This window comes from Typopeltis vanoorti, chromosome 24 (genome assembly GCF_054136105.1).
Source record: "Typopeltis vanoorti isolate ZY-2024b chromosome 24, IOZ_Tvanoo_1.0, whole genome shotgun sequence".
Lineage (NCBI taxonomy): Eukaryota > Metazoa > Arthropoda > Arachnida > Uropygi > Thelyphonidae > Typopeltis > Typopeltis vanoorti.
In genome coordinates this window covers 88,924,841-88,941,028 of record NC_143572.1, presented here as the reverse complement: position 1 = coordinate 88,941,028, position 16,188 = coordinate 88,924,841, and the positions used below count along the sequence as shown (strand labels likewise).

At 40.0% G+C, this 16,188-nt stretch overlaps 1 protein-coding gene across 2 annotated transcripts in view; it reads left to right on the top strand.

The window, feature by feature from the left end:
• The window catches only part of LOC150093530 (uncharacterized), a 118,508-nt gene that overhangs the window by 84,195 nt on the left and 18,125 nt on the right, over positions 1 to 16,188 (top strand). Inside the window, exon 2 of one of the 2 annotated variants that reach the window (XM_090413415.1) lies at positions 2,115 to 2,198. The exons of the other annotated variant lie outside the window; for it this stretch is intronic. The gene's annotated coding sequence lies outside the window, so the exon portion shown is untranslated. The remainder of the gene's footprint in view (positions 1 to 2,114; positions 2,199 to 16,188) is intronic. 2 annotated transcript variants of the gene reach the window in all.

Here is a 16,188-nt window from a genome sequence, read left to right as displayed (position 1 = left end):
GAGGGGAAATGTAACATTTTCCCATCGATTAGGAAGACAAACGTCTGTTCTATCGTACAGCGAAAACCCTGACAAAAGGGGATTTTTAACCGAATTTACTTTTCTTTTTTTTAATATTTAAAAAAAATCCCAACGAGAATGCTCTGGCTGTGTTTTAGAGGTGACGCAGATTGCCCTTCTGCAAAAGGGCAAACTCGCCCTAGAACATGCACTTAACAGACATGACACAGTAATTTCATAGGATCCAACAGAAAATGGTCCGTTTGAAGCTGAAACACGCGGACGGTTTCGCTGTGCATCGGAAATCATAAGTTTCATTCTCCTCCGCCAAGCTAGTGAAGAATTAACGCAGAAACGGGGTCGCGTTGTTTAGTGGCGTCCGCTCGTTCTTGGTCAGACTAAAGAAGTCCACAAACGGCCGATTGGGGGTACGAGCAGCTGTCATCTGGGTTTCGCTGACAGGAGAGAAGACGAGGAAATATCTTAACGGGTGTGCACACAATGCCGATGCCTTGCGCAATACGGAACAGCTTGTTGGGCGTACTTCCTCCCCCTTTACTCTGCGCGCCGCTCCCTTCCCTTTGCGACTATCAGAATGACAGTGCCGAACCTAGTAGCAGTACCGGATCCTGATGCCCCGTACGGATGAATGGGATAACCGTGAATCGCTGTGGTTTCGGCTTACATTTTGCAAAGGTTTTTGTTTCGCCCTTTCCCCTCCCAGACCGCGGCTCGACCATCTCGGTTACGCCTGCGTGGTTCTGTCAAACCCCATACTAACTGCCGAACCTGTACCCGTCAACCGCTATTACCTTTGAATCCTGCAATTCCGTGCCGTTCCCCACTGTGTTACCTTTGTGTGTCGACTTACGTTCCGTCCTTCTCGGTACGGGTGGTCTCGCCGACAGATGAGGTCATCTGACCTTCATGAACTCGAACGGCACGGTACGTTCACTGCAGTGACAGCTGAGAGGAACGCGCGAGTCTCCGTTTCTTTCTAAACACGGGGTTCCTTCTGTATCGAAGGTCATCAGCGTTTGCAATTTTCGGAATAATAACCATCACCAGGAGACATTTTTAACTTTTCTTCTTTTATTTCGAGACTAATTCACTGCACGATTGCACCACCAACATCTCTGTTTATGTAATAATTCAAAACAATCACGTGGACACTTTTTTAATGTCATTCTCATCCACCGCGTTTTCCAAGGCGAGGGGTGAGCTAAAGTTAAGGTAATCCAGTTCTGCTACTGAAAAATAGATTTGATTTCCTGAGAGGAGATGTGAACATCCTTCGCCGTTGTGTTCCTGTTTGTCTGAACACGTGGACGACAAGATGGCGTCGATTTTCAAAAAGTGAAATTTTTATGAGTGATGTCACACTCGTGGTGGACAGTAGATGGCGTTGGTGTCGATGTAGTTGATGGAGACGGAGCGTTGTGGAGTGGGTGCCCTCCAGGGAGTCCCCTGGAGGTGTCACGTAATAATAATGTCACTAATCCAGTTCCTAAAATGGCACTACGCATGCTCAAAAGGGTCACGAGAACTCGGTTAAGGAACTTACTCGGTCGGGCGGATTCGCTGCGTCGTTAGGCCGCCATTGTTGTCTCCTTAGCAGTTCCAAACCCAGTAGTTTCGGCTTACATTTGCGCAGCACCGTCTATCACGAGCTCTCGTAGACGAACGGAATTTCTAATGATACCCTGTTCGACTGAGTGCACGGAGCAGCTCAAGTCGAGCCCGGGCTGTAAGTGGGGGTGGGAAAGGATTAAAGGTATTCCCGCGTCCCTCCCAAAATTGTGGGGAATCTCACGCGAGCATTGCCGATTCGTGGCCTTTGAAAACGAAAGACGTGCTCCTTCTGCAGGATGATAAAACCGATACTTTCCGCATTCCTCCTGACCAAAGAGTGTCTGGCAGTTGCCGTTAGATGGCGCAACGCATCGAAGGTGCATTTCATTGCTCAGGATTTTTCATCGTCATTACGAAAGCATTCCTTGGACCAAAATGTTTAAGTTTTCTTTAAGAGTAATTTTTTTCAGTTTCTTTTCCGCTTTTTGACTTTGATTGAAATTCATCGCACGCACTAAAAATGCTTTCCTTGATCTTTTCAGGTTACGGTCCATTCCGATCACATGGGGGCGTTGAGGAGGCCCGAACGTGGTGACACATGACCTGTCTACGCAGTCTTCTTGGCGGTGAGTATCTCTAAGCAATCGGCTTGTTTTCCTTGGTTGTCTTCTGTAACATTGTCCTCGTTTCTGACGGCATGCCCCCCCCCCTCCCTCCACTCAAAACCGCGGATAACACACGTGACGTCATGTTCAACATCATGTACGCCAAGCATAAATACGCCGTGGCAACAGAGCGTTATGCAAACAGCAGAAAGTTTTATCAGCGCACGGGCGGCGGAAAGCGGAAGGGGGGGGGTCGTCTCAACTCGAAGAGAGCAATAAACGTGTGAGAAGCAGGGTTTTCGGAATACGAGGCAAACAGTTCGCTCGAAGTGCGATTCTTCCTTTCGCAACACCCTGGCAGACCCCCCCCTCCAAAACGCGAGGGGGGGTATTTAAAGTTGTTTCTTTACCTTTCGGCGTTTTATCAGCGTCCGAGTTTAGCGCGGTTATCTTCGTTGAGACGCCACACAAAGCGCCACGACAACAAAGGCAAAACACCTCGAGGGGTGCGGGGATGTTCGAGTGCGCAACATCTGGCGAGAAGCGCACAATGGCCTCCCCGTTTCATTCATTCTGGCGGAAGTGTTCGGCGCTCAGCCCAGGACAAGGCCACTCCGATTCCCGCCCAGCGAAGCGGAGTTAAAATGCTTCGCTTCGCAGTTTGAACTCGCACACCGAACAATAGCGGCAAGCGTGCTGATAAACAACACGGCGCGCTCCGAGCAAACAAATTACGCCCGTTGTTCTGGTGGCGTGAGAAAGGAAAAGGTCCTCCCGAAAAGAAATATGCGTCTTGTCCGCGGATGCTGTCCGGTGCGAGAACGAGGCGCTTGCGTTGACTTGCCGAGTGGGGAGGGGAGGAAGAGTTCTTTTGTCCGGGGGGGGGGCGTGAGAGTGAGTCCCACGCGGATTCGGTTTTGTCTTAAAATCCACTTTCATTCACCAGTCGGCGACGAAACTGAAAGGCTGCGGCACTCTTCACGCATTCTCCCCTGTAATGCTCTCTAGCCCCCCCCCCCCCCTATTCCAAGCGCATTTCATTTCATCGACAACGAAAGACTTTGCCTTGTGCGAGCCTTCAGCGAACGTCGCCTTCCTCGGATCACTTCGCTAGCGGATGGCCACGTAATACCGTGATTTTGTGATGCACTCAGAAGTACTTCCACTCGGCACAAGAGTCCCACGTGCAGATGTCTTTTCCTTCCTCTAACAACATGCTTCACTCTCTCTCTCTCTCCAGAAACGCGTAGCTTTTTCTAAGAAGACACCTTCAAATCCTTGCTACTCTTTTTTTTTTTTTTTTTGGTTCGCTGTCAACTTTAGGTTCACATGCTCTTCAGTTTATCTTTTTCCATTTAAAAAAAAAAGTATTTATCCGAAACACGAAAGGTTATTGAAGCTGACTGCACTGAGAATGAACGACCAAAGGGAGGGGCGTAGAAAATTATCATCATGATCACATTCCAAATGTATCCTCAAGGGGTGAGGATACATTTGGAAATGACAGTACTACATGAATAAATTTACATCATTACTAACTTCTTATCTACAATTTTCCTCCAAATCAGTCTGTTACTTGTCAAGACTCCAACATTATCAGATCTTATACAGTATTTCTATCGTCTAAGGCACTTTTTACCGTATCAATGCACCTATATCTTGGTCTTCCTCCAGGTATTTTTCCTGCCAACCTGGCAGAGAACACTTGTTTTGCTAATCGTACCTTGCTCATTCTGCTTAAGTGACCATTCCACCTGAGATTAGCTCTGCTAATGCATTCCTGGATGCTGACAATGTCAAGTCCTTTCCTAATATCCTCATTTTTAATATGATATTGCTATTGATGCCATCTGTTCACGCCTCTAATCTTTCTCAGGACTCTCATAACTGCAGTCTCTAGTCTTTGGTCAAGTGTTTTACTTCTGACCCAGCTCTCAGATCCATAAGTTAAAACTGGTTTGAACACTGTCTTGTATACAGCTAATTTAGTGTTCCGACTAATTTCTCTCTTATTCCATATGAATTTATTCAATTGACTTCCCACCATACCAGCTTTGCTGATTCTGTTGTCTATTTCCATATTTAATTTACCGTCTTCACTAAACATCGTGCCTAAGTAGCTGAAATGTTTTACTTGTTCTTCATTCAAAATGCGGTTAATATTTTCATTGCTTCTGCCTATTTTCATTGTCTTTGTCTTTTTAATGCTGACCTTCATACCATATCTATTACGACAGTTATGCAATTTAGTCAGGGAATCTTGTAACAGATTTATTTAGAAGTATAACATCATCTGCATAAAGCAAAGAGCTGACATTAACATCTCCAATTTTGATATCAGGTTTAATACCACTTTCCTTCATAATGTGATCCATATAGATAATGAATAACACGTAGGATAAAATACCCCCTTTTCTAACACCAGATTTAACATTAAACCATCTTCCTGTACTTCCTTCAATTCTAACTGCTGACTTACAACTCAAATAAAGACAAGTATTTCTTGATGTAATGCCCCATTGACACCAAACCGTAGCGTTTTGTATAGCTTCTATCTTCGCACTTTGTCGCATGCCTTTTCCAGATCTATAAACTTAAATGCAGATCTTTGTTATATTCCCATGCTTTCTCAACTATTTGTCGTAAAGTGAAGATCTGATCCTGACAGCCTCTATTTGGCCTGAATCCAGCTTGTTTTTCACCAGGCTTTTCTTCCACAATTCTTCTTAACCATTCTCAAGTATACTTGCATAGATCTTGCCAGGAACACTCAGTAGGGAAATACCTCTGTAATTCTCACATTCAGTTTTATTTCCCTTTTTATATATGGGTACTATGAGAGCTCTACTCCAATCATTGGGAATTCGTCCCTCTGTTCAGGCATTCTGAACTATGCACTACAGCCATTGTAAGACTTTTATACCACCATACTTCAGCATTTCTCGTCGAATATCATCTACTTCAACTCCCTTTCAAAGCATTTCAGGCTTTTGATGGCTTTTCCTACTTCATGGATATGTATCGCCGATAGCATCTTTTGACTGTTTTTTACCACTGTGCTGTCAACACTGCTTGTTTCATTTTGTAATTTTTCGAAGTAATTGCTCCACACTTCAAGGATATCTTTCTCTACAATTTTTATATCACCTTTATCACCTCTACTTCCTTTTACAGCACTCTTTCCTTCATTTCTAAGCTTCAACAACCAGCAGAATATCTTACCACCTTCTTGATATTTATTTTCGATGTTCTTGCCAAAGTCTTCCCATGACTTTTGTTTAGCTAGTTTTACACACTGTTTAGCTTTCTTACATTTGTGTCTGTATTCTCTAAGAGCACAGACTTATTTGCCAGGAACTATTGATATGCTTTCTTCTTTTCCTTCACTGCCTCTTTAACTTCCTGTGTCCACCAGGGAGTTCTGATTTTTCTATCCTTGCAGACAACCTCACCACATGCCTCTCTAGCTGAATCAATGAATGTTTTCATCAGGGCTTGCCACCGAATCTCCACGGTTTGTTTCCTGTTTCCAAACTCGTTCATTTTTTCTTTAAAAAATGTTCGTGTATTTTAGTCTACAGTTCACATCTGAGAGCTGCTCAACTTTTATTCGCTTTAAAAGTTAGAAGTTACAAATTTATCGGCATTCGAATTTGTTGCATTTAGAGTTGAAGAAATCTTCAAAATGGGTTAGATGTTCAGGCCAAATCAGTTGAGGCGAGTTCGTCTGTCGCTTACGTTTTATGAAGAGAAAACGACGACACGAAAAAAGGGAGGTTCGGTAGCATGTAAGCGAATCTTTAAAAAAAAGAGGAAAGGAAGCGCAATTGGCAGAGCAGCCTTAACTCTGGAGGTCGTCCGATAACTCGCTGGCTAATCATCTTCATCTAAAACTGTCGACCAGCACATGCTAGAAAACAAATAAATACCATGAAAGATATACTCTCCAACCTTGTATAACATTGAGGGACAAATGGAAAACTCCATTCTCCTCCTTTGGCTAGAAAACAAGTCTCCCCCCCCTTAACCCAAACAAGAAAAGTTGAATCGGAAACAGCTTTCTGAAAATCGAAGCTCAGTTTCTGTAATGCTGAACCGCATCGGATTTCTGGACTATAAAGTGCCTCTCAACAGTTAAAACAAGTTGCACCTTCTCTTCTTGGACCAGCTTAACGGCCTGTCACGAAACAACCCCATCGCATCCGCAGTCTGTTCTGCCTGGTTCCAAAAGCTTGGAATTCTTTCCATCGCAAGCAGTTCTTCTCTCCTGTACAACTCATTACACTTCACAATACGCAAATCCACCCAACTTTAGTAGAATATTCGCCCGCATTTCGGGTGGTAGAGATAAGACCGCCCTCAGAAGAGAGCAGTTTGCTTAATTGGCGACTTCCTCCAGTCGCTTTTCCATAGACGCTCTATTGCTGCATTATCTTTTCTCAGCCTCTTCTTCACTTCTTAAATCTCAACTCTTTGGACCAGTTTTCGCAATTGCAACCCTCAAGTGTTTAAGAAGCACGCCAGTAAATTCCTTTCTTCTTGCTCACTTTGTCTTGCCACCCCAGCAGCGTCGTACAGTACGTCTTGGGACCTCTCGTATGAGAGCTGATACTTCTCTAGTCCATCCCTGATTAGAGTCGATCAGCATTCGGGATTCCGGTGTCCCATCCGCAGCACTCCACACGCAGTTCTTTTCCAGCACCATGGAATCTTTCGCCGATGCCTGCACGCAGTTCAGCGGAAAGAACTTTAAACGAGAGTGAAATAACATCGATCAAGTTTCGAGGATGGAATGGCCCCTTTCCCTCATTGCACGACCCGTTTAACTCAGATTTACTGATGAAGATGACTTCGTTCTCTCAATTTTAATGTAAAATCCGCATCCACTTTTCCCATTACTTTGCGTCACTTTTTTTTCTGGTTTTGGAGCTGGTGTATGTGTGTGTGTGTGTGTGTGTGTGTGCATATATACATATGGCGATAGCATCTCCGCTGTCCGACCGTCGAGTTTGAATCTGACTCTTGATGGATGTTTGTCGATGAATTTAAGTGTTAGACGATTACCATTCCCCCAACTCCCCTTTCAGTAGAAACGGACGGACCGTTTAACTTCAGCTCGACTTCAACCTGCCTACCCGATAATCAAATCGCTCGCTGTTTTAATTCTCTTCTCAGCTCAGATTGCATGTACTGTTTTGAAGAATTTAAATTTAAATCATTTCGCTTAATATGTTAATGTTGAAACATTACTAAATACGGCATTTGCATTCACGTTATGAAACCAAGGCACTAAAACAGCATTCGTCTTCATCAAGCATGCAATTAATGAGGAATGACGTATTTCTGACGTCATTTTTGAGGGAGTTATTTTTTTTACGCGAGACTTTTTTTGACAAAGTGGACAGGGGAGAGGCCTAAAAATCCGCAAAATAGTACTACGCTACTGACGAGTCTTCGCGCCGCTGCATCTGAAACTATGAAGCAAATGCATATTTGGTTTATGTGTGTTCTCGCGTCGCTTTCTCTACTTCGCGGGGCCTTGACAACCAAAGGGCATCACCGGTACTGTTTGAGAAAAGTGACCGCCAAGGACAGTCTCTTGTCGCACCTGCCTGAGGCATTCTTCATGATTGCTGACCGGATTGACTTCGCATCGACTGACGCTTTAAACGCGACTTCCAAGAAACAGGCCGGGTAATCGATCGGCGGGAATCGTTTTGCGAGCACCCACTCGACCTCGGTGTGTGTGTAAAACAGCAGTCCTTCCCGTAAAACGACACCACCGCGTTTTGATGACCTAAGGACTCCCTTGTCTTGTTATCCGACTTGAACAAGCGAATCCCCTCCCACTGCCAGAGAGGCGATGTCCCCCTCCTACATCTGAGTTCAGCCCCGTGTTGCGAATAAGCAACTGCAGGCTTCAGTTTCCTCGCCAAAGGGAGATTCGTTTGTGACGTGACTCCCTCTCCGTGCCTGCTTCTTCGGACTGTGTTCACCACTTCCACGGTCTTCGTTCGGTGCGTGTCTGCAGTTTTGCTTAAGTTTTAGTTGGTAACACAATTTTGGTTTTCATTCATATTTGATATCGTGATGCAATCGCTATTCAAGGATTTCAGTGTTTCTTTCGCTTCATCGAAAATTGCAACAATTTTCATCCAATAAGGCAGAAGTAGGGAAATATCCAAGATTATTTCGTGGCAGTGGAATTGTCATCGAATACGCCGATGAAAGCGATGCGTTTTATATGCTAATCAATTTGAAGCCGATACAATGATAGGGCTGGATGTCAATTTCAATTATTTGAAACGTGAAGCAGCGTCTGTTACGCGTTGTTGAACGAAAGCCAAGCGCAGGAAAGGTCCTCATAGAGAAGGGGAAGAAGAAGGAAATAAACGGTGCAGTTCAAACATATCTAATTATCGACAAATGTGTGCTTTTCGAGCTGTAGCGAAGTTAGTAACGGCAGGAATATGCAGATCAGATTGGTCAGAGAAAGAAGTTCTGATCGAGCATAGTTTTGTTAAGGTGGGGAAGTCTTGCTTTAGGAATTTGATCCCATCTTGCAACATACGGGAAGTTGTACTGAGATATTTCTGGAGTTTGTAAAATGTCTTTTACGGCTTTCGGCAAGACAACATAATGTTGGAGTTGGATGAATATCATCGTATTATGGGGGCGGAGAATTGTCTGGGAGAGTAGCAAATAGGGGACATTTCGCAAGGTTCTTTGCTTGGTCCATTGCCATTCAACTTGCATGTTGACGATATGGCAGGGCTGTCCAATGACTCAAAACTCGGAAGAAGTAAGAAGAATTAACCTATTGTCGTATCCCTCCGAGAGAATTCAAATAGCCTCTGCTACTCCGAGTTGATGCTAATTAAATGTTGTCAAGTGTAAAATTTGCTTTAAGATGGAATGTGCAGCGTACTCTATGGGCAGGAATGCACTTGAAGAGGTGTAAGCGAATTCCATCTTCTTGAAGTGGATAGGAGAGAGAGAGAATGCGGAAATCCTACGCCAGAGATTGAACGGGCTTGAAAAGTTCAAATCACTTCAAGCTTCCAGTAAGCGAGGAGGTGGCCTCACACCAGGTAGCAAAGTTCATCTGCCACTTGAAGATATCACAGACATCTTTTGTTCGCGGGAGATTTAGATTGGAGAAGGAGTATTCTAACCTCTTTCAACGGGTCCGTCAAAATATTCGATGGTTCTTGATGGTAAATCACTTACTTTAAGATCAAGTACGTAAGGTGCTCTGCGGCATTTCTTTCCTAATCCGTCTTTACGAAATCTCTTTCTCACATACAATAAAATAACACCGCGATAATCCGAAATGAGTCGAAGGCATCTTCCACAAAGTTCCTTATGGAACAACAATTCTTTCAAAGTCAGAAAAGTCTGTGGAAAAAGAGACTCCCATTCCCTTTATTTCAGTCTCTGTCATTCGAGGGGTTCTTTAAGTCAAAAATACGAAATTAAGAAAATTCCTAATTTTCTTCAAATTGCACAAAAGATGCGACTCATTGAGTTATATGCGAACCACGGAACTCGTTTTTATCCCCCCCCCCTTCATTTTGTCCGATTGGACTTAACTGATAAGGATCCTTAAGCAACACACACATACAAATAAAATAATAATTGCAGTTCCTATTTCTTTGACACCGGTGGAAAGGCGAGTCCTGTTTTCTGGAGGAGGAGAAATATGCTGCTTTGAAATTCCCCACTTTTTCCGTAATCAGATTTGACTCGAAATCTGCAAGTCAATTCTTTTGCCATATAAATTGGCAGGTCTGTAATGTTCAGCTTAACGATCTGTCTGTGGAGTTACAGCAAGTCAACTTTTATCCCTAATAATTAATTCTCGTAATGAGTGGTGTCCTTGTGTGAGCTGCAGCTCTTGGCCGAAAAGGAGATGCTGCTGGGAGTTGAGTTCGCCCCGTGAATATTTCTCTACTGCTTGCACTAAGAAGCTATATTCCAATTTCATTCATTTTCGACATCCAATTAGGGGTGTTGCTACATTCTCTATCCCGCAGTACCTTGGTTATAAATTCATTTGTGTTTGCGAATCACCTCTTACCATTCACAAAAATCTAGATGGATTCTGGAATGCGCTTTTATTGCTCATCATTCGAGTCATCAGAAGAACGACCTGAGTGTAAGTGATGTTGTTGGATCCTTCTTCTTGTCAATCTATACTTTGGATCCGACATGATTACTATTACGATGTTCTTAACTAATTGATAAGTTGTAAGTTGATTTCTAACTCAAATATAAAGAAAATTTATATTTAAAGACTGCGCCACTTTATATCTGAATTAGTTCAAGAATTGAAGATAAACCAACTCCCAACTACCCTTTCTTTATATATGTTGTTATTATATATACTGGCCGAGTATATTTAACTTACTCAATTTACCCGCTTTGGTTCGAATATTTTATGAATGGTGCAGTAAAAGAGATTCAGGCAAAACACAACTTTTGATTAACAAAAACAAACATTTAATTTTAGAATCACAAATTTTACACTTAAGTTCAAATCAGTAATTAAGATATCACATACATTTTAACTCCTCAGGTAAATTCATTCATTCAACTCATACAATGGTAAATCTGTTATCTCTATAATACAGTCTTCTCACAGTTCCTTAAGTTCCAAATACAACAAAAATTACAGTAATACTTCTTCACAAACAAACACTTTTAAATTTTGCACTTCAGCTAATTTCCGAAATAGTTACCGTTACTATAAGGAAATTCTAGGATGAAACTCTCACACTTCCCTGTATAGGAATATTAATGGTTGGAATAATCTTACCGATAATCTTCTATCTTCATCTACTTCTTCATATACGCTTTTTACAACTGTAAACACTTTAAACAGTAAACGGCACTCATTAAATAAATTCTTCTAAGCAATAACTGAATTAATCATCCGTCACAATACACATAAACAAACGTTGTTGCATAAAGTACTACTGATCACTCATGAAATAAGGCAATACACAATAATTCCTTAACTTGAGGTTTTATATGCACAGTTGTTCATTCCTCCGGCATTCGATTAATTCTTTAGGCACTATAATTCTAAGCACAGCTAACGGTAAACTTCAATTTTACAGCCTCTTCTACTCTAGTAACTCCGTGGTTTATTTCAAGATCCTGTGTGTCCTTGACAGGTCGGCCCTGAAATTAAATCTCAACTCAAATATCGCTAGTCTATTTAGTAGTCACTCGGCTGTCTTCCATAGCTATAATTGTTATTCTACAACTTATTAGCTAACCGCCTCTCTACTAGTAGACTTTATTAGCTGCTTGAGTGACTTGCCGACTCGCTATTATCGCACTGTGATTCCCGAATGCTCCGATTCCAACCTAATGCCAATCCTCTCCTTTCTCTCTCTTAATAATCTAATCTCTTAATTCCTTAATAATTTCAGCGTTCATCCTTATATATCTCCATTTTTCCCGCCTAAATTGTTCTCGTGAATTCTTTGACTAAAACTCTTTTCAATAAACCTTCTCCTCACGTGGTGTTCCAAAAATGTGCTCACTATCTAACATATTTCCATGACAACAAAACAAAATATAATAAAATTGATCTATTACATAATGTTTAACTTTACAAACAGGAATAAATAGATAATATTTACATTTCAAATAATGTGCAGTTAAATTATCAAATACTTCTTCTTCTGGTTCCCATCTGCCATACGGCCGCTGGAGGGTAGCTATAAGCTACCATTCTAGGGAGAGAGATGATTATGAGCAAGGTGGTTTCCCGTTGCCTTCCTTGCCGTAAGTATTTATGACTGTAGCCTGTGTGTTCACGGGGTCGGTTTGACTGCTTGCGGGATGAAAAACCCCAGATAAACTGGCGGAAAAAACCCTGCTGCCCACGCCCGGCTAACTTGGCTATGGCTGAGGAAGATCCTTGAGCTCCTCACGTCGTGGACGGGAATCGAACCTAGGACACTCCTTCCCCAGGCATAGGGTTGCAAAGCGCAAAGCCACTAGGCTAACCGCGCGGACATTTATCAAATACAAGTTCTTATAATATTAACATAGTAATAATTAAAATAGCTTAATAATATTTAATACAGTCTTTTCATTATTAATACATATATCTTGATTAAATAATTAAATATTAGACAAAATTAAGGTAGTTATATGAATATTAAATTATAAAATAAGTTATTTACATTAAATAATTACAAGTTTAGCTTATGTGATGGAAGATCATGTTGGATTCTGAAGCAAATAATAAGTACTCTAATCTCTACATAATCAGAATCCAACAACGTGCCTAATGGAAGCCTCTCTCTCTCTCTCTCTCTCTCTCTCTCTCTCTCTCGGTTACCTAATGGCTGTCAACCAGGAAACGGTTCTCAAAAGCAATTATTGACATTGTCCGAATGAGCAGTTCCAGTTTTCTAATAGCTTGTCCCGTTTCTGGTATGCATTTCCCACCATTTTTTAAGTTTACATCTGCTTCTTAAATAATAAAAATTTAAATAAAAAAGACACTTTTCTTTTAATCTGGAAAATTTTTTAAAGTTCTTTACTGCAGGTTTTATTAATCTCATTCTTTGTTAGGAAATTTGTTCTACGAAGTACAACACGCTGCCACACTGAGCCTAATCAAACAAGGTGCATCGTTATAAATGTTTTCATTTGCTTACTTCTCGTGTTAGCTCCCGGTGGCTGGCTGGAACATCGCAGATTTCTTCTTCTTTTTTAATTAAAAAATTCTGTTTTGAATGGGATATAGGGCACGGCGCTGATTTCAACTATCATATAAATATTATATATCGCCACAGAAACATATAAATGTGATATAACTATGTAATCATCGCACCGCTGCAAGGTACTTTTCGTACAGGAATTTTCGTCTGTTTTTCAAATGAAATCTAGATTTCGTCAAGGAGGTGCTGTCTCACCAACCTAGTATCATCAGTCGAGAGTCATCAGAGAAATTCACAAAGAAGGATAGAAATTTATAGGGAGAACATCCTGTTGGCTTATAGTGATGGCATTGTAATCCTCGGAGACTCTCGTCAGGATGTTAAACATTGAAATCTAATTTTTTTTTTTTTTTACTTGAGGGTAGTAATCCAGTAGGTCTTGTTCATAAACGAGGGAAAGACTAAATGCACGTGCATTTCAAGAACATATTATCCAAAGATATAATTGTGGACTGCGAAGTTGAATCGGTGTTGATAAGCATGTCCTTGGATAAACTTGTATATCTAGGAGTCAACATTAAGAGCTACAATGATGCCAATTAAAATAGAGAAGACAGCTGTGAAAACCAATCGTAAATATGTTGCGATTTCAAAACTCCTAAAGTCTAGAATATCATCAAAAAAAAAAAAAGACTCTCCTTAAGCTGTCTACGCCAATATTAACTTACAGTTATGAACATGGTCCCCGTTGACAATAAAGGAAGATGAAAGAAAACTCAACAAGTTTGAAAGAAATATTGAGAAAGATTTGTGGATCATCTTCAAATCAAAATACTGGACTTTATGAACGAAGACATAAATAAGAAACGTGTTTCAAAGACTCGAAATCTTATCACTTACAAGAAGTAAGTGAATCGAGCGGTTTGCAGGGAGAAGGTCATTTCATCAAAGGAACGCTTGCATACCAAACCGACAAGGAAAGATCTCAAGTACGATGGACAGATGTGGTGATGAAAGATCTAGACAGTTGGGTGAACATCTTACTTCCGATGTGACAGAGACAGACGGAGAAACTTGTGAAGGCAGCATCAAACCTAAATGGTCCATTAAGCTGTTGAAGAATCAAAGTAACATCAACAATCTCCATCTGTGATTTGGTTTTCTGTAATATTTAAAAGGACGCAGTTAATTGATCAAGTTGTTCTTGGAACCTGCTCTGTTTTAAATGAACAGAGCACGTTCATTTATAGATATAAATAAATACATGACATATGCAAATGACATCTACAAAATAAGACCCAGTGCGTACAAAATACTAAAACACGTGAATGCAGATGTAAAATAAACTGCAAATATAAATTGTGAAATAGATGTAAAGAATTCTTGGATTACTTTACAGATCTTTGGACGGATAATACTGGCATCAAAAATAATTACGCCAGAAACTTACAAAATACCTTAAATGACATGACAATAATGAAAGAATTAAAGGACAACCTAAATAAAATAAAAAATGGCAAATCAGCAGGAGAAGATCGGATAAACTCTGAACATTATAAATTTGCTGGAAAAAAATTTCATCAAAGATTACTAAAATTTTTAAATAAAATATATACGAATGGACAAATACCAATAGAATGGAATACAAGCATAGTAATACCTATATTTAAAAATGGAGATGAAATAAAATCTGCTAACTACATAGGTTTTAGTTTATTGAATACATGCTACAAAATATATAGCAGAATATTTAATGAAAAACTAAAAATATACAGTGAAAAAATATTATTAGAATGTCAAAATGGATTTAGAAAAGGACGCTCTACAATGGATGCAGCTTTCTGTTTAAAACTACTTATAGAAAAATGAAGAGAATTTAATTTGGAAACTCATCTTTTGTTTATAGATTACGAAAAAGCATTTGACAAAATAAAAAGATATATACTGTTTGTTATATTACAAAGAATAAATATACCTAATATTTTACTTCATGCAGTATTGAATATATATAAAAATAAATGAAAAGTTGTCCGAAAAACAATCAATAAACCAATGCGTAAGACAGGGGTGCCCTCTCTGCAACACTTTTCTATATTTACATTAATGAAATATTAATACAGTGGAACACCTTAAACAATCAAGTTATAGAAATGTCCCGGAAGAACAAAATAAATACGCTATTATTTGCAGATGGTCAGGTAATAATATCAGATAAGGAAGACAATTTACAAAGAGCGATATATAATTTAAACATTATAGTAGAACAGTTTGGAATGAAAATTTCCATAGATGAAACTAAAACAATGGCAGTTTGTGGACAAACTCCAGTTAGAAGCAAAATAGTCATTAATAATAAAATAATAGAACAGATAAATACTTTCAGTTATCTTGGATGTGAAATATCATGTGAAGGAGAAAAAGACAAAATTAAAAACTTCATAATTTTTACAGATTATAGGCCTGAGAAATAGAACACTCAACCCAAATATAGTACAAAAAGAAACACGCTTGAAAATATCCAATACTTTAGCAGTGCCCACATTATTATATGGCAGTGAAATTTGGGTAATAAACAAACAAGATAAACAAAGAATAAAAACAAGTGAAATGAGATTTATGAGAAGAACTGCAAATTACACAATATTAGATCAAAAAAGAATGGAGATAATTTAAAAGAACTAAAAACAAAATCAATAGAAGAAAAACTAAACAATTATAAACAAAAATGGATTGAACATGCAAACCGAATGGCCAACAGCCGACATCCTGAACAAATACTAAAATATAAGCCAATTTGAAAGAGAAGGCAGGGGAGACCTCAAACAAGGATATTGGATGGAATATTGAGACCGGAACAGACCAATAGGGTCTATACCCGTAATTACTGTTATGATGATGATGAAATAAATACATTTTAAATGAACGCGTGCGCAGGTCGTAAAAACAGTCAAACACCCACTTTGATTTCTTTGTAGAAATGTATTAAACATTTATAACTTTAACTGACTTTTTTATTCTTCTTTCCACAAATTTCAAGGTTTTTTATTTTTTATAATCGTTCCTAAGAACGGTTTCAGAATCTATGGCAGAATGATGCCGTGCGTAAGCAAGATTTACGCACGAAGGACTCTACTAATATATTTTTTGAGAACCTACTGGTTGGAACTGTTGGGATCTCTTCCTGGAGAAAAGAGGGGACATGGAAAGAAAGCGGAAGGATCAGCAGTTTCAGAGCATTTGAAGTAAGACTGTAAGGAAATATTAGGCAGCTTCTTCTCGTGTTTTAACTCGTCTTACGACGAGTGTGGAACAATGCCCATGGAAGC